Source organism: Apteryx rowi, unplaced genomic scaffold (genome assembly GCF_003343035.1).
Source record: "Apteryx rowi isolate R43461 unplaced genomic scaffold, aptRow1 scaffold_1030, whole genome shotgun sequence".
NCBI classification, from domain to species: Eukaryota; Metazoa; Chordata; class Aves; order Apterygiformes; family Apterygidae; genus Apteryx; species Apteryx rowi.
The window spans coordinates 10,419-29,683 of record NW_020447232.1 but is presented as its reverse complement, the minus strand read 5'-3'; positions in this window follow the sequence as shown (position 1 = coordinate 29,683).

Below are 19,265 nucleotides of genomic sequence, written 5' to 3'. Positions count from 1 at the left end.
AAAAAAAAAAACATTTACTCATAGAAATGGATTACTGGAAATGAGACACAGGTAATTGCTTCTTTCAGAGGTAAACATGAACTACTACTTTGTTTCCAAGTGCGTTTCACACGCCCTCTAAAAGCTGAACAGCATGTAAGGTGAAATCCAAGATTGGAAAGATAGAAAAGTCAGTTGTTGATTTTAAGCTTAGTGGAGAAGACAATGGGACAATGGAGCCATATGTTGGCATCAGCCATGTACAACGCAGTAACATTAGTCATGTAAACAAGGGAAACTAAGAGGATTAATAAGATAAATTACACCCTAGTTATCACTACCTGAAAGTATGAAAGAAAATATTCTATTTAAACAGCATGTTAAATGTTCCACAAACAAAGGATAAAAGAGGATAGTCTAGCTAATAAAACAGATTCTTACATCTGAGTTACTGATTAAAAAAAGAATGAAGTCAATGTTCCTGTTTTTGCAGTGGTGCATACATACCTCATTGTCTGCTGGTGTAGATGGGCATTTCTCTACCAACTGAGGTAGAATCGCTTTCCCTGCACTAACCAAGAATTTGGCCCAGAATTTTCAGGCACTGAAATTACAATTTAAATTTGTTATGATATGATCTATCAATTGTTGAATTCAGCTGAACTAGGCTATCGAAAAAGTTTGTTTACTTTCTTATCAGTCAAACTAGCAGTGATATACAATATGGAATGTTAACATTTGTCCATACTTTGTACAATTAAAGTTTAATCTTTTTTATCTAAATAACTCATCTGTCAATGTTTGAAAACTATCTTACATGTATTGTGACTGCTTTAACCTATTTAAGGCCTGCTTCCTCATCATTTAGAGTTAGTATGATATTTTGTCATTAGTTATGACAAGCATGGGATCCATAAATGAATCCATAAATGAAAATAAATGAATTTTCTTTGCATGGAGGTATTTACAATTCTGAGAGGAGAAATTCCATTGAAAGCTATTTGCAGAGATTTTATATGTCGTTGACTGCGGACAAGTGAGACTGAACAGAACATAAATTTGGTTCTCCCCTTTTCTGCACGTTTTGGGAAACATTTTGCCAAATAGATTGACACACAGTGTGCAACAGATATTTTTCAAGGGAAAGATGCTTGGGCCTTGAGCTCCAAAGATCAAGGAGTCCTAGCCACAGAATGGAAATGCTGTTTTTGAACTGCTGCATAACATTTTGCCCCACCCAGCAGTAATCCTGGACTACCTGTCTGCCTGGTATCCTTTCAGCCTTACAACAGAGTCAATGTGTTCTCACAGAATGTTTTGATTTTGTAGAATCAGCATTTTGAGATGAAAAACTGCTCCACTGGAAAATTTTCAGTGTGCTCTAATGGCAGTAATTCTAATCTCRCAGATCTACCACAAGAAACTGAGGCTATTTTTCTGGAGGTCATATTCCTTAGCACACGCTCTGGCTTTATGCTGCTCCTAAATAATCCTCAGAGGTATGAGCAGTTTCTCCTTTACTTTTTATTTTGATGTTGGACCAGAAATGTTCATGTTGCATTTGTGCTTTTTGAAGCCTGCCAACAGTCTTTGGGATTTGTCAGCCCTCTCTGTGCAAACCCTTTCTGAACCTTCTTAAGGGAGTGTTTCCATCTAAACAGGTAAGGTCTACAGTAGTGGAAGCCCTGTGCTTCACCTGCCAGGTCAGCAACAAAATAGCCATTGATTTTAGGAGTGCAGTTTACGTTTGCATAGCTACCCTTATTGAGAGTCATTGCTCTGAAAATCTTGAAAATCTTAGGAGGGTCTCATAGGAGGCAGGAGACAGGGACGTGCTGTGATGACAAAGCACGCTTAGGATTCTGCAGTTTTGGAGCTGCAGGAGTAAGATTCTTCATAGTGGCATCCACTTGTTGCTCTGAGCTCTTTTYGGTGAATAGGTTTATAATATTTGCTATGGTCTTCTGGGATTCTATACATATCAGTTCTTTACAGGAAAAATCAACTGTTTAAGAAAGAGCAAAACATGATAACATCCCTYCTCTGGTGACTAGAGTCTCGAGAGCCTATTAGTACAGCAGAAGATACATCTAATGGCATATTGGAACAAATTGGTATTTTCCACCTGGGAAAGTATAAAACTCACCTTTAAATTTTCTCATAGAGTCTCCAGGGCATCTGCCATTTTCTGGGTCAGACTGAATGCAGCAAGCTACAAAGGCACATGGGGTGCTACCTCATAAATACTTTTTTTTTCCTCTCTTTTATCCCTTCTTTAGTCTTCAGTCTCTCCCCTCCTCTCCTAATAAGAAAAAGAATGTTTTCAAGTTTAAAGCACATGGTTCTTCTTTGCAAATGGAAACCTTGGACAGTAGCAAAAAAACATGCAAGGAGGTATGGAAGTACCATTTGTTTCCAAACAAAATATTTATTTCCAGGAGACAGAGCCTTTGAAAGGAAAGAGGTCTTTCACTGGTCAATGCCACTTCTTGGACTACTGCATACTGAAAATTGTGACTTTTCAATTTTAAGAAGTCCTTGGTGGGTGTTTTCATGTGTTGATGTAGTCCTGTATCAATGACACTTGCATTTAACCAACAGCAGATGACTCCAGGGAACATCAACATTTCTGAAAATTTACCAGATTGTTTTAATCAGATATTATTTTTCCTTAGGAAAAGTGATATTTTTAAATTGGGATTTTAAATGTTAAGAATTCTCAACCCCATAACATTGTCAAGCCTGCTGGTAAGTACGGTGGGAAGATATTATTGAGAAGCAACGATATTGAATTGCAAGACATAGAAACAGAATGTCTCTTCTTTAAAGCAATTTGGATATGTCAGCATTTCTGTAACAAGTTGTTATGTTGCTTATAAAAAGGACCAAAATAGTTGGTTTCTGAAAGACAAGAAAGTAAATTTAAGATAATAGCAATAAAATATCAGAAAGTGCAGTCAAGGTCATTGCATACAGAAGGCTGTGACTGTTTGCTGATCAATCTACTAATTCTGGCTGAGAGTACTACAATAATCTAGGTCTCAGACCTGAGGAAATATCATCCATGATCGACAGGGAGGTATTTTTTCCTATCAGAAAGAGTCAGACTTCCTTAGGGACAGACTAGCTCCTTGCTTTTCTTCGCTATGCTGGATTTCAAATGTGAGAACCTAAATGAAGAGGGACACCTAGTTGAGGTTCTAAATAGTGTCTTGGTAGATACAGAATTGTAGATTTTAAACATAATCAAGTTTGACTTCCACCACATAAACAGCAACTCACAGTCATTAGGATTCTTATTTAGGAAAGGCTCATCAATTCCTACTAAGCTTCAATCACAGATTTGAGAAATCTGAACTAATGCTTGTAAAACAGATAATGTGAAAAAAATATTTTGGAAGTTCACAATGTTAAATGATGGTGGGCCTGAACAACATCATAAAGAGAATCATATTCACATTAAATGAGCTTTATTATTTTAAATATATATATAGGAATGTCTGTAGACATGTAGGCAGTTCATGAGAAACTGTAAAATATATCTGATTTAAAACTTAGTTCTATTATTTTTTCATAGTTCCCATAGCTTTTGTCATATTAACATATTTAAAGAGAACTTTTATGTATGCATAAACCAGATCATGCACTCACTATAGAAATGTCTACTTATATTCTGAAAATTGTTGTGACTTCCCACAAAAGATTGTTTCTCAGGTTCTTTTTGGCAAGAGATTTGGAGAAGCTCCACCAGAAGAAAAACATGGTTTAAGCCCACACATTGTCAGTGCAGTATGGGGCTGTCAGTGCAACAGACCTGCATGTCTACTGATGTGGTTCCTTCCCCTTACACTTATTGCAACTCTATTAGATTTAGAGGTATAAGAGCACAAAGCTGTCAATCTGTGCTGAGTCCTTCTGAAATTATCAGGCAGTTATTGGGGCTGAGACTTTGATTTGGAGGACTGGAGCCTTGCAACGTGACCTTTACAGCATGGACTTGCTTTCAAAGAACATCAAAGGTCAACAAATCTGATCCAAATAGAGGACCTGAAAATTTCATGCAGCCACAAATGCACTGTGTGACAAAGATGTCTGTACCTCCCTGGGCTGTACTGTGAGGTCCTATCAGGGAGCAGTTACCCATTAGCCTCCCCCTACCCCATCTCCCCAAATCTAAGCCTTCTCATACTCAACTTTACAGCCCTTTAGGGCCCCAGTGTTGATCTCCTGAGACAAGAATTTGCTAACAATACTCTTATTTTACAGCCCCTCATGTTACAGCCTGATTGTCCTCAAATTTCCAAGCTTAACCGTCAAACCTGTCTCCCCCTTTTTTTTCTATCTCATGAGGACTGTCTTCCACAGCTCTGAAGTCTTCRTTCTTTTGGGTGACATCCTGTTGGTCCTCCATTTTGTTCATGTTCCTAATTTCTTATAACTCCTCTATAGCAAATCKTGATGCCTCGGACTCTTTGTTCTCACTATTTGCTTTGTTCCTGTGCCTCTGGGTACATCAGCTGTCTTTCACTCTTTCTTCAGTTTCATCTTTCCTGATGTCTTGAATTTGTGTCTAAAACCTCAAAACAAAATATTTGAAGGAAACACACCAAAAAAAAAGAGAGGAAAAGAAGTGAGATATCTTTGTGATCATACCTGATTATGCATCTGCAATTTTTTTAAGACAGAAAGAAATTGTGGTAGTGCAGAAGAACCTGCATGGAACCTTTCCACCTCAGAAAACAATGTTGAAAATCTATCAAGTCAAGATATTTGATAACAGCACCCTCTGTGACACAGAGCGAAGAGAACTGCTGGCAGAGTTCTTGGAAATGGAACATAAATGTTATTCTATTTTGAGTAAACAAGCTTTTCCTCTTGCCATTGGACCTATTGGCTGTCCTTATATTCTGTGGGAAGATAATGCATGGCCCATGATGACCGCTCTTGCTCCTCTGTCATATTGGCATATTACGGTGTTGTGCTGGTATCATTCCAGCAGTTTGCATTGATTATTAAAGGGGGGTTGCTCTTGCTGTATGCCAGCAACTGTAAAGGCTGAACAAGAATTTCACTAGTTTCACTGGATTTTCAGTGGAGGCCTAAGGGTGCTCACTGAAAGCAATTTTATTATGTATCACTGATGTCCAGTCACATTTTTTTCAGTTCTTCAGGCCGGTTGTGGTTATTGCAGCTAGTTTCACCTTTGAATGCGGTAAAACACCTCACGCCAACTCCACAAGGTGACTTAATATACTGCAAACCCCCAACCTAGCTGATATCATAAAAGTGTTTTTCTTGCAAATAAACTCTAAGAATAAGTGAACCAGCACTGAACTATCCAGTGTGTAACTGGCTCTAAACAAGGTGGTGTGGATGCTCGAAGTGATCTAGCTGCAGTTGCGTGGAGCTCTGACCATTCATTGCAAAAGAGGTTTAGAACTGTACCTTTTTACTGTATTTTAGCATGCCTGCCATTCTCATCTAAATCTTATTCCATAGCTTCTGTAAGCACAGATGCATGTATTTTAAAGCAGAGTTTTCAACAGGGTTTGTGGAGAGCAGGCTGGTCACATGAGTCTTTGTTTCTTCCCCTGAAAAGTGCACGACTGCATTCATGGAAAAAAAGATTAAATATATATTACTTATTTTTAGTGTTAGTTTCTTAACACTGTCATCAGTTCTTACAAAGATGAAACAATAATCATATAGGTGATACTAAAACCTAGTTTTTTTGCAAAATACTCTGAAGAAGTTATTAAAAAAAACTTTAAAGGAAGTACTTATTCATTTAGCCAACATTTTGAATTTATTCTAGCTGCCAAAGATGTAGCCTTAAAATTAAATTATATATGATTTCTTTTTTGTAGAAAGGAAAATAAAAAGGGATAAAAGCTCATCTTAGTTATGTGATTGCTTCCCTTTAATAAACTTCAACACCTACAGATCTTGTAACTAGAACCCTGTTGCTTCATTTCCAAACTATAGACTTCTTTTTGAACTAAAAGGAAAGTTCTCTCAGAGGTTAGCAGTAGCTGGACCTGTAGTGCTTATTTGACCAAAAAAAATCCCTAGACACATAACCAGCCCTATCTTTGCTGGCAGAAACCCCTCAAACCTTCAAACTCCCACGGATAAAATGCTGGGCTTACAGCAAGCAGGAAAAGGAGTGGGCCCAACCTACTTGCAACTTAAGGATTAAAAACTTTTCTTGACTAAACCATCTCTCTTAAATACCTCTGGCACATGAATATTCAGCAGATTTAAGTAAAAGATAAGTTTTAAGTGGTAACACATCAACAAACTCTTTGATCTAGAGCAGCAAAAGCAAAATTTTGAATTAGAATATTTTTCATATAATGAAAAAATGATTTGACTAATTTTTTCTTGCTTTGCGGAAACATTCTCATTTCCCTTTAAAGTAAATGTTTAAGACTTCAAACCAAACATTTTTTCCAATCCAGAGTTAAAAGAATGGATAAGAGCAGGGTTTCATAATTGAGGCTGTTTTTACCCTGAAACTTGGGGGAGTTACCTGGCATGTTTAAAAAACCACCTGGTGGTACTTCTGTGGGACCAAACTTATATGGCTGTATACATGAAATACCACAGGAATTTCTGAATTGACTGGCTCTAGTGTTCTTCGCTCATAAAAGCAGGTGAATGTGCCCTGGTGGAAGTTGCTGTGTCCCCCGACAGACTGCGGGTCCATTCATTTTGTTGCGCAGTGGCTGGAGAGCAAGGTGTAACCTCAGAGTGTGCCCAGCCCCAATGTGTGGTGGCCTTGCAAGAGGCCTCTTTCTCCTCTCGTCAGCAGGCAGCAAAAGCAATGCGCATGGGAAATAAGGGAACAGTGCATGCAACAGAGTAAGTGTCTTATAAAAAGCATCATGTGTTTTGAAGACAATATCTGAGAGCTTCAAATTAACAGAGGAAGTTTAGACATGCCACCATTCCCATATGAGTTCTCACATGTCATTCTTTGCTATACCAAAATCTCAGGCTGGTACAGAGTACAGTCTTTTTAATGCACTTGCCTCGCAGAGCCAGTGGCAACTCTACCTAAGCAAGCTACATGGTCTCACATTTTATCCTTCGTATTCAGACTAAAGGTGCATCCTTTCCCATGTTCCCCTTTACCTGTACTCAGGAGATGAAGACAAGTTCACAGTTTGTTTGTTTCCTATCTATGAGTGCCAAACATCACATCCTCCTTCACAATATACGCTAAAGGTCCAAGTGTATAAACCAGCTAGAATGTCCCTTTCACCAGTGTACAACCAAATATGTTTTATAATTTCTTCTATTCTTGCAGACATTGATCATATCCCAAAGGCTTTCCATCTCCACAGTCAAAAAACATTTCTTGATCAGTGTTGCATTTGTTTGTGTGAATATATGTATATGTACGTATGTGCATGTGAGAGAGAGAGAGAACTTTGAACAACACATTTTCATATTTAAAAATTTGAATGTTAAATCCCAATAAATATATGGAGTATGTTGCCTCCAAGAAAGACAGACTGACCTGAAAGAATAGTGCAACAATAAAATAAAATAGTCTAAAGCATGATTTTGGATCAGTTAATGTGGCGGTACTTTTACAGATGGGTTTGCATTTAGTAAATTTAAATGCTTTACTGAAAAAAGGCGAAATATACTTTGTCATGTTTGCATATAGAAAGTGTCAGGAAAAAAAAAGCACTCATACTGTAAGAATAATTTTTCATAATTTGTTATCATATGAGAAAAAGTTAAGGTTGTATGTGCTACCTAAAATTTCTGTATAGTGAAACTTCTGTTTAAAGCTAAACCTTATTWTTTTTTTTTTAAGCTTTTGGACTTTTAATTACAGTATTATCTTAAGGGGCTTTTTTCTTCTAAGGTTATCAGTAGGTATTTCCATCATTTCATTTAAACTTATTTTCTAAGAACTGACTTAGCAGTAAAAACTACCTTAACATGTCTGTTTTCATATAGATATACACATTTGAAAACAGATGATCTAAATGAAGGTGGTATTCCTCCAGGCAGGCTGTTTGCATTTATCAACATTACTCCAATACTTCCAGTGTGTTTTAACACTTTCTCAGGTGCCAGTTGCAGTTTGCCATTTATACTGAGGAACAGAAGGTATAAAGCAGTAAAACCAGAAGACAACCGCATTCCTTGGAGTCTCTTTCTGACATTCTAATGGAGATATTTTAAAGTATTCTTTATGCATTTTGAATAGTCATTTGGAATACTGGAAATGACGGCAAAAAATGTGAGGTCACTTTAGCTTGACTTTCAATTAATCACTACACGAACTGAAAGTTTTACACCTCTGCATCACGTTCTTTCTTCCCAACCCTTTGGGCTCATTGAATGCCCTGTCTGTAAATTGAACATACCAGTTACTACCTCATGCTGTTCCCCAAATACATACATATACATATATGTATATACATATATACATATTTTTATATATACATATTTATATATATACAAGCACTTCCTGATTTTCTTATAAGCATATATCTCTGTTTTTGAAAATAGTGAAGAAACACAAAATTATATTCTGTATTGCTCAAGCTCCTGTATCATATCCATCATTTATTACATACCACATGTAGTGCTCTAAATGATATAATCAGAATCTGCACCTTTCTCCTTAGCTGATGTAGAAGAAAAATAGGAATAGTATTTATATATTTTTTACCATTAGTTTATGCATATAGGTTGCTTATAGAATTGTACTTTCACAGGAAATTTGGGGGAGTCTAACACTCTCATTCTTTCATTCAGGTAACACTTTGAAAGTAATACATTAAAGGTTTATTCATCAGTGTGCAACTAATAGCTATATATTAGGTAGAAAATGAAGTTGAATCAGAGGCTCAAGGCAATAGTGTCTATCTTCTATAAAAGATTCATCTTTCTGACTTGGGCCAGGTGGTACTAATCTAGTTTTTTGAATGTTCTTCCAGTCATTAAGAAAGTACCTAAACAGGCCTAAGGCTTCATGTAACGGTTTCACAAATATTTTCAGTGAAAAGATAATAATACAGCAAAGCAAATACCTAATGCAGCAGTTAGTTAGAAGTAAGTTAAACTTTATTTTCCACTGTCTCATGCTTTTCAAATACTTAGCCAGATAAATTTGTTCTTTGCTTTTACTGGAGATTTACTGCAGAGTTCCAATTCTTGCAACCATACAACAATGCACCAGGGAACTGCCAACATAATAAGCTGACTGATTTGAAGATTTCTATTTTTAAAATTCTACTACATTCCCGTTAGAGGTTAAAACTTCTGTGGAATTAAATAAAAAGCTACAAAAAATAAATGATAGAAGGCTATCAAGAGAAAGATGTATTTTTTGAACTCAACAACTGATGGCAAAATATTTTCTAGTGCTTTGTGCCAGATAAACTATATTCTAGGACTTTTCTATGCAAATAAGTAACAAGTCCCAGATGTCCTTTGCACACTAAGAAGGCGGCCTTCATGCTGAGCAGCAAAATTATGAAAGACCTTAAAATGAGAAAGAGTGGACAAAGAGGGACAAATATTCCTCACAGTAAAATTCTGCAAACTACACCCAGCAACAGCAGTTGCTCAGGTTTTTCTGAGAAGGAAGCTCTGCATGACAGTCCAGCTCAGATCGGTGGCTCTGGAGGGTTGCCTTTAATTCTCCTTATACATCCCAAGCAGGAAAATTCTCAGTACAACGTGGGATGTTCGGTTTATTTTGCTAGATTGGGCAGGTACCTGGGGTGAAATCCTCCCCCCACTGAAGTGAATAAGCTGTAGCATGTAGAGCAAGAGAGCCACGTGGCTGGTGCTCCTGCGCTTAGCCCTGCATCCCAAGCACCAGTGGACTCTCCCTTGCTTTTGGGACTTTGGCCTGATTTGGGATATTAAACTAGGTAGTGTGATGTGCGGTGCAGAGGGAAGGAGACAAGATTTCTGGCTGTGCTGCAGCAGGGAGCAAGCCCAGGAGGTGACAGCCACCTTGGTGCGGCACCTCCTCCTCCCCACAGGACCTGTTCCCACCGGATGGCCTTCTGCGAGGTATCTCATGGCTCGGGAAACAAGTCAGCTGAGAAACGCAGCTCCCACTCACTATTGTTTTCAAACACAGGATCAAAATGTGCCAGGTTTTGTTGAGCAATTTGCTTGTGGGAGTTTTGCTCTACAGAGGCTTCAGAATTTGTCTTGTGGTTTGGCCAGCTAGGAGGGAGAGGACTGACCAAGATTCAGAAATTATTTAAAAACATGTGTGACCTTGTCTGCACCATCTGGCCAGTTCAGCAGGAGCCCTATGTGAATCACTTAAAGAAAGCTGGTTTAGAGCGTGGCCTTTTCTCTTTCCATAAATTTTGTCTTGTCCTATGACAKACCTAAAGATGAACAATGACCTGTGATTTGTTTTTTCTCCCCAAGTTTATTTGCTTTTTCAGTGGGATCTACAGTATAAAAAAGAAAGTGTCCAACCCACTAATTCAGACTGAAGTGTATGATTTCAAAATAAAGCTATTTATTTACTTGCATGGTAAATTGAGACAGATGTTCAGGCTGATTTATGAGGAACACAGGCAAAATTTAAGCTTGTAAGAAAAGGATGTAAATAAAAACAATATGGATGAAGCCTTAAAACATTAATTAAATTAATGAAATAGCTTAGCACTTTAAAAGAAGTTGCATGAAAGTAACTGTCCTTCAGTGCAGGTAGTACATCTCACTTGAAAATTAAATGGCATGTTCTGAATCGTTCCGCAGAACTGCAAAATTTGCCATGTAAAATGCATGTAGAATATATCCCTAAATGCTTAAGTACTTCATCCTTTTGTTAGACAAATATTCCCTAGCTTTGTTGAGCTAAAAGCAAAATTTGAAAAAAAGGTGTACCGTCTGTAATATTATGAAGCAATAGACTTTTCAAAAAAGGTGCCCAGCTTCACAGATCCTCATCAATAGTCATCTATGCAACTGATGGCTTTTATAAATTTGCAAATACTGTTCTTGTCTTTCAAGGACATTTCACTTGTAGATGTGAAGAGCACTGCTAAAAGTACATTCGGGTTGCACCAGCTTCAGAAGATTAATCATTAGTCTGTTTCATTTGAGTGACAGACCTTAGTTAAAGACAAAATACTGACACTTAACTGTTATCTGCCCATATGGACAATGCCTAATTCAATATATAATTATGCTAAAAGGTGTATATGCACATCTGTATACATTGCGCTGCTTACTCCCTGCTTTTTATGGTTTGCACTGGTGAGATTTGAAGTCTATTTTATCTCAAAATGAATGAATAGTTGTATAGAAAGATTTCACTTATGTGAGCCAGCCTATCCCCAAAGTAACATCTAACACCAGTTTTAGGGCATAGACTTTCTCCTGGGCTATGCTCCAGTGCCGTGAAGCACCAAGCTTTTCTCTTGCATGGATGCAACTTGACACAGACAACTAAGTACCTGGGCATGCGTAAGCACATTAAAAGACAGCAAAGCCACAGTAGAAAATGTGAGTGTCTGGATAGAAATTATCTCACTGCCAGCTGGACAGTCCTGTCCTATCTATTGAATTTATAACGGAAATTATGGATATGTGCACATTTTTGTTGATTTTGAGCTTTGGTGGGTAGATGATAAATCTTGTTTTCAAACCACACACAAACACACACACACAAAACCCTCACAAAACCCTCCCAAAGCAATTCAGTATATAACATCCCATCTATACTGTACTCATCTGTATTTTAATACAAAATGTCTCCCTTTCAATGTCCTGGGCTACTCTTTCCTCAACCGCAAATATTAATCTTAACTCTTCACCATGTTCTGCAACTGATAAATATTCAGATATGTGGATTAGTGATAGTTACTCTAGTGTCTGTGTAATCACATCAGGTGCAGTTTTCTGAGGTAGGAAGTTTATTGGTGGCTGAGAGCAAGTAAAATACAAGTCTAATTGCAAGGGGTGGACCTATTTTTCCACTTTATATCAATTTTATACTGGTAATGTCACTGATTACAAGAACAGCAGTGTGTCAGAAGACAGAACAGGGATCAGTAGTTGCAAGATATGTATTTTTGTAGAATGCTTCATCTGAGCATCCATTTGAGCACTGAATGGAAGATTCATACTAGTGATAGATCTAAGTATATGCCAAGATATGGAATTTATGATTTCATGTTTTGGGGAAAAGTCAGAGTTGTAGTCTGATATTAGCTGTTCAAGATACAAGCAGAGACACATGGACTGGAAGTAGCAGAAGAGTAGTAATTTCAGAGTAAGGAGAGAAACAGAGAAGTGGACAGGGCTGGATGACTGAGTCATTTATTTCTTTTGCTTTTATCCTGTAAGAAAAAGTAACTGTTAACAATCTTGAGTCAAGTTCAATAGTGTTTTTCWGAGGAAATTTCCAGATTTGTTAAGAAACGCATCAAGTTGAGTGGTACTGAAATGTTCCCTCCCCATATAGTTCCTTTGCCCACCCCTGTGCCCCTCTCCATCACTATTCCTGTCCAGCGACTTCTTTCTTATAATCTCTCCACTTCACACTGGATCCTAAAAGACATATTGGTAAGTTCATTTCCTGAAATATATGGGAGCCCAGACCTTTTATGGCATGGGGAAAGCTGGAAACAGAGCTCATGCCTCTGTACCACCAGCACTGGAAGAGCATCTCAGCAGATGTTGCAGCGGTAGCATGCCAGCGCATTACAGCATCAGCATTATGAAGAGACAGCAGGACAGCACAGTCTGCTCTCATCCAGCCTCCACCAGACTGCAAGCTGAGGTCTGGAGTAGAAGGTTGGTATGAGAGCAGCTCAGATGGGGTTTTTAACATCAGTGTAGACAAGAACTTAAATTCTGAAGAATGAGGGCAGAAGTTTTAGAGAAACAGCTGCCAAGCCCGAGCCAACTTCCAATTGAATCTAATTTCTACTGGCTGACAGGGAGGCATGATTTCGCACACAATATTTTTGCATCATATCTGTACTTAAATGATTCCTCAAGGTTGTTGCTTTTGTGCATGGGAGAACAGATATTAGTGTAGAGGAGAGGGCTCCATGTACCTCTTCAGCAGTAAACTGTTGGTGTTTTCCTCCCTGAAATGCCAGCACACCTGCAGCCATCTCTCTCTCTCTCTCAGATAATCCTTTTTTTTTCTAAGATGAAATTTCGTTCATCCTTTCCCACAACTCTCAGTGCATCATCTCGCTTTCCTGCAACATCTCCTGTGGGCTTTTGTTGTCTCATCATTATGCCCAGTTTGCTAGGAGCATGTTAAGGGCAGTTGCTGTGAATTTTGACACTAAAGGAAATACTATTTTTTTAATTTTTGAAAAGAAAAAAGAAAAAAAAGCAGGTTATTAGTGACAGCAGAAGTAAGCCACTGACAAACTGATATTTATGAATAGTTTTGTCAGTCAGTCTTGGCAACGGTTGATTTTGTCACAGTAAATAAGCAAATAATTTCATTTGTGTTCAACAGGTTTGAAAACAATCTGCATCTGACATTGCTCCAGAATGTGTGCAGTTGGGCAGCTTGCAACTCTAAGGGCTTGGGAGCTAACGGAGGCCATGGAAAAGTGGATGAAACAAAGCAAAATACAAGAAAAGAGCCATTTAGGAATGTAAATGTAACTTTGTACATGAAGTATTACATGGAGAATAAAGCTGTCCTATGAGGAACTACTGTGCCAAACTGTATAATGAATGTGATTGTTCATTTTCCTATGAGCCACAGACTTTGGTTTCCCCTGCTGACAGATAAGCTTGGGCAAATGTAGCTGGGTGACTTAGGGGGTGACCCGTTCTCCTCCCCTCTCCCCACAGCTGACTGGTCCAGCGCTCTGCGAGGAACGGACAGCTTGCTCGCCGGAGTTTGGAGATGGGGACGGACGTATTCCTGCACTTCCACCCCTTCGCGGCGAAGTCTGACTTCTTAACATACAGGTACTTTCACTAGCAGTGAAGGTGAGGGCAGGCACAAGTTCCTTTCTGCTTCCTTTTCTTTGGGGGTTGGTTGGATTCGGACAGGTCCTAGGGTATGGTTGCAACCCAGTAGGTCCTGTCAGACTCACTCATGCCTGCCGATACTTAAATAAGAGTCTACACAAAATCTTGATTATAGATTTGCTACCATTATATCCAAGTCCCATAATAGCCACGAAATATTCTTATCTCTGTTACAAAGTGAAGATAAAAGGTAGAAGAATAACATGTGTTTCAGTGATATTTCCCCAGTGGATTTTAGTCTGTGGATCTCTGGTGATCTGTATACTATTTCTAAGATGTCAATGACAGATTACAGGAAAAAAAGGAAAGAAACCTGTCAGTATCAAAAGTCAATATATATGAAACTAAAATGGGCTGGAAAAGTTTTAGGAATTGGCAAGTCAAAGAAAAAAGTAATGTACCACCATTAGTCCACTAGAGTGGTTAGCTGTGTTTCTGTGACACCCACACCTTTTAGATACTTCCCAAAACAGAGGCTAAAACCCACTCCTCTACACTTGCATAGCTTCATTTGTATAAACACATGTGTTTTACACATGTATGTCACACACAACCTGTGCATGCAAACCTGGCCCTGATCCGGTGAAGCAGACTTAGACGCAGAGGTGTCCTTTCTCATGCAAGTATTCTTGTTGACTTCAAAGGGACTATTTCCACAAGTGGACTTAGTCATGTGTGTGATGACAGGATCAGGGAGCTGGTATGAGCATGTGTCCCTGCTTACTGTACAAAATAGGCACACATTGYTCCTTTTACTGTGATCTCCTTTGGTAGAGACTGCATTCTGCAGCAGAATAAAGTGTGATATACTGACAGGTGGTCCTTATTAAAAAGGTCATTGACACTGTCAAGCATCTTTTGAGAGGTGACATTGCACCTAGAAGGTTATCAGGCTGGAGCCATGAAGTCTAAAACAATTTCTCTGACAATATTGTAAACAGGTAATATCTCTGATCCCTCTTTAGACTTAACAAAGCATAAGAGATTAAAGATCTCCTGTGCCTCTTCCCTGTCCCCCGCCATCCACATATTCACTTCTCCGAAGCTTTGTCTCTAAGTACTCTGCAGAAGTAGTGAAGTTATGAAAGAGCTACTTTAATTATAAGTACTAGAGTAATGAATTCAAGTACACTCATTTATCATAAAGGGCTTCCCCATCTGTCTCTAAAGTATGCTCAAAAATGCTGTGTATTTGATAACATTAAGGTTGAGAATTTACCACATTTTAGTTTCAAACACTCCATTTTGGTTAGCTTTTTGTAAGATTGTACCACTGCATTTTGACTGAAAGAACAGATTGGTGTGCGTGTGTGTGTGTGCGTGTGTGTGCGTGTGTGCGTGTGTGTGTGTGGTCGCTTCCTAATTTATTTGCACTTCAACCCATTGGGATCAAGCTGCAATCCCTGTAGGCAAAGGAAGATTAGGAAAAGCGACTGACTGTTTTTTCCCAGAAACAGAAGGGAAAGCAACTTCTCAAGTACCGCAAGTTTTTCTGGCCACTGTACAAATTGTTCCTGAGTATGGAGAGTTTCCAAAAGACCTAATTAGCAACTCGCTGCAAACATTTCTTTGCATTAGCTAATGATCCGGCTACACTTGTAAGCAAACAGTACCAACATATCTAATCAATGCAGAAAAACCAACAGAATGCCTATTAAACATCTGGATGTAATTTTCTAGTTAGACTTAGAACAAAATGAAAACATATGCAGGTTTCTTTGATCTATGTCTCAACAAAGAAATTGTCTATAAAAAAACATACTGGCTAGTCAATATGTCATTTTCAYAAAGGCTGGTCATTTCTCTTCAAATGTTCCCAGTTTAATTTTGTTGGTTTCCTGCAATCTCTAATTTTACCATATTGTGTGAAACCACAAGAGATTCTTTGGATCTGATTTTATTTGAGGTTTTACTGCTGCATGATCTGCTACTGATTTTTTTTCGAGTTCAACTCAGGGAATTTTTAAGGGTGAAAGAATGGGGGAAGGGAATACCGACATGATGGTAAAATGACCTACTGCAACTTTTTGAACATTCTTGCCTACAAGGAAAGCTACTAACTAAAAAGAAATCAAATTACAAAGAGGATATGCAATGGCTATTAGCCAAAAGATAGTGAATAATTAGAAGTGTAGTTGCTTTACCCTGCTCTGACCATTTGCACTTCACAAATAAAGAAATATTTTTAAAAGTGATATTGTTTTGCATGCCCTCGTAATAATTTTCATTCTCACAGCTTTACAGGTAGTTCATTACTGTACCCCCCACACTGTATGTCTCAGCTACTTTTTTTTCTCTATTCCACCTGTGCTGTCCTACCATTAAAAAAAAAAAAGAAACAACTCCCCAACCCCACACATGCACATATACATGATTTTTAAACACAGTTTTTCTCTTTCAGTTGAAAATGCAATGATCCCTTTAAAAGCATAAAATCTATTGAATTCTATAATTGCTTCCTCCACCAATTTTCTCTCACTACATAGATAGTAGAACAGTGAGCTAAATCACAGACTTCCTAAATTCTTTCCCCCCTGCATCAGCAAAGTCTTAGTGATTAACATCATCAACATTTTTATTATATGTGCCAGTTTGTGGGAAGTTAAGTAGTAATGCTAACAGAAGTAAGTAGTAATGTTAACAGCAGAGGAAAAAATATAAACATTATGGTAAATTGAACATCATACAATAATTCATCTCCCTAAAGAACAGATGCTACATGTGAAACCCTTTCAGTATACTCAGACTAGATTTTGGACCCAATCCTGCTTTTTTTTCCCTCAAAGCTCTACCTACTTACAGTGTGAGTTTTGAGTATGTAATTAATGCAGGATCAGGTCCTCTGYTTTCTGAGGTAAGAACATTACATTAAAACACTTAAGGTGAAAAAAACCCTAGATTTAAAACAGCAGAGTAGAACTGATGATTAATCAGAATGGTTTTGGGGGGGTTAATACTGAAGGCAATCTGTTTTTATTGTATTTTTAAAACACAAGACAATGGTTTAAACACAATTATTTGTAATTCAGTTTGAGAACTGTGTAATTACAGTATTATGGCATAACAGTCTGGTGTAAACTATTATCTTGAGTTGAATGCAGCTCTTTACAACTTGCTTAGCCAAATTTTGGCCTATGTTTCACCGGTATAAATATTAAGTAATGCCATGGAATGAGGAGTTTAAGTTTTCTGTCATTAATCCAGACGTACACCCATCTAACAAAAAGGAAGTTTTGGTCCTCCAATTGTCCAATGACAATGAACTATAAATTAGCTGGATATCAGGAAGTATTGGTTATTAGTGGTATTACATAATATTGTATGTCAGTTGATCTCATCTGGAAAAAAAATCAGCACACTTGATTCTATTACTGCTTTTACAGCTCTTCTGTCTTGATTATGATGGAGAAGATTCAAAATGCCCTTAAGTGTCTGATTTCAGAATCTAAGTAGGTTAAAAGCACTTGGTAGAAGAAATCAGGAAAACAGAGCTTTTCTGTTTCTGTTAAAACATGCCTTGGACATTTTAATGATGACAAATAAAGATTACAAGACATTTCAACTTTCATGTAGGTGAGCAATTAAAATAAAAAGCTTTTGTTTATGTTCCAAAACATAGTGTTGTTTTAATGTCGTATCTGTTAATATCTCATTAACAACTTGTGCCAGCAGGTTATGCATAGTACAGCCAAAGTTAGGTATGTGTTACGTTATTACAGACTCCACAGCTACTAGGTACACACACAAAGTATACAATAATAGCTTGCATTTTTACGGCATCTTTCATCTGAGGATCTAAGTGCTTTATAAGCATTAATTAATTAAGCTTTCTAATGCCATGCACAGAGCAGTGAGTTGACTTGTCCAAGATAACAGGGGAAGAGCTGGGAACAGGATTCAAGGTTTTTAGCTCTACTTATGTACCTGGAACACCAGACAAGTCTACATTCATGTCCCAGAACCTCAAGCTAACAACCCAAGTATTTTGACTCCTATCTTAAAAACTAGTGAAAAAGAGAAGTCTTCATTTATTTTTATTTACCTATTCACAAATATGTATGCACATATATGTATATACAGAAACACACACATACATATGTATAGGTACACACATGCATATACATATATGTATAACATGCATGCACACACACATGCACATATACAGACATGCATTTATCTTTATTCAGTTTCAAAACTCTGTAGTCCAGGAATGAAGTCCAAACTTCATTGCAGCAGAATGAGGAAGTTTCTTTTTTTTTTTGTCCTTTGGTCATTTTAATTTAAAACTGGAAATAATGTAGTATGGAAATTAGCAATCTGAATGAGTAAAGTTGTATCTTGCTATTGCAACATATCAAATTTCATATCACATTTTAAACATAGTCTGCTCTTTCTTTAAAACACAAGATAAAGCTTAATACAATTCTAAATAAGTATATCTAATAAACATTAATAGGGAATGATAAGAAAATGTGTATTATAAAATTACCCTTTGTATGTTTAAAAGAGGCAATATGACATTGTAAGACCTCTCTGCGTCTAGGTAGCATACAGCTGCACTAATGGCATAAATATGTCTTAAGGCATTAAGTCAGAAGGTACCAGTATCTGATACCTTATCATTTAATTCTTCTATGAATATGATGGTTGTTAATAGGGGATATGTATTGAAGTTTATTTCCCACTGCAGGCTGTGTCACCATTTGTCATCTCGGTAGTCGCACACGGAGCCTGTGGAATTTGTTTGACCCTCATCTGCTTCGAGTGGGGCCATAAACCATTTATAACAGTAAAGCTCCAGACAGCTTTGCTCTCGTGGACCCCTCTTACAAAAAAAAAAAAAAAAGAAAGAAAGAAAAAAGCCAATTTTCCCCAAAGGACAGCCCGAGGCGGAGCAGAGGGTCGGGATAACGGATGCTTCAGCTCGCATGGCGGAACGCCTCGGGCCAGCGCGGGGCTTCCGCCCCCTCCGCGGCGCCTCCCACCGGGCGCGGCGCGCTGCGGGCAGGTGCCGCGGCGGGGCGCGCGTGCCGCTGCGCTCCGCGTGCCCTCGAGAGCGGGCGCGTAACCCGCAGGGACGCACGGCGCTCCTCGCACTTGAGCGAAAAACGGCCTTCTGGCCCCAAACCGCAACGCCGGGCCGCTTAACACCACCGACCTTGGATTTTATGCCCCGATTTCTGGGAAGCTTAAAAAAAAACATCGCGCGCAAGCCGCGGCGTTAACCGGGAGCCAGGGTGCGAAAGCGAGAGGGTGGCGAGGCTGCCGCC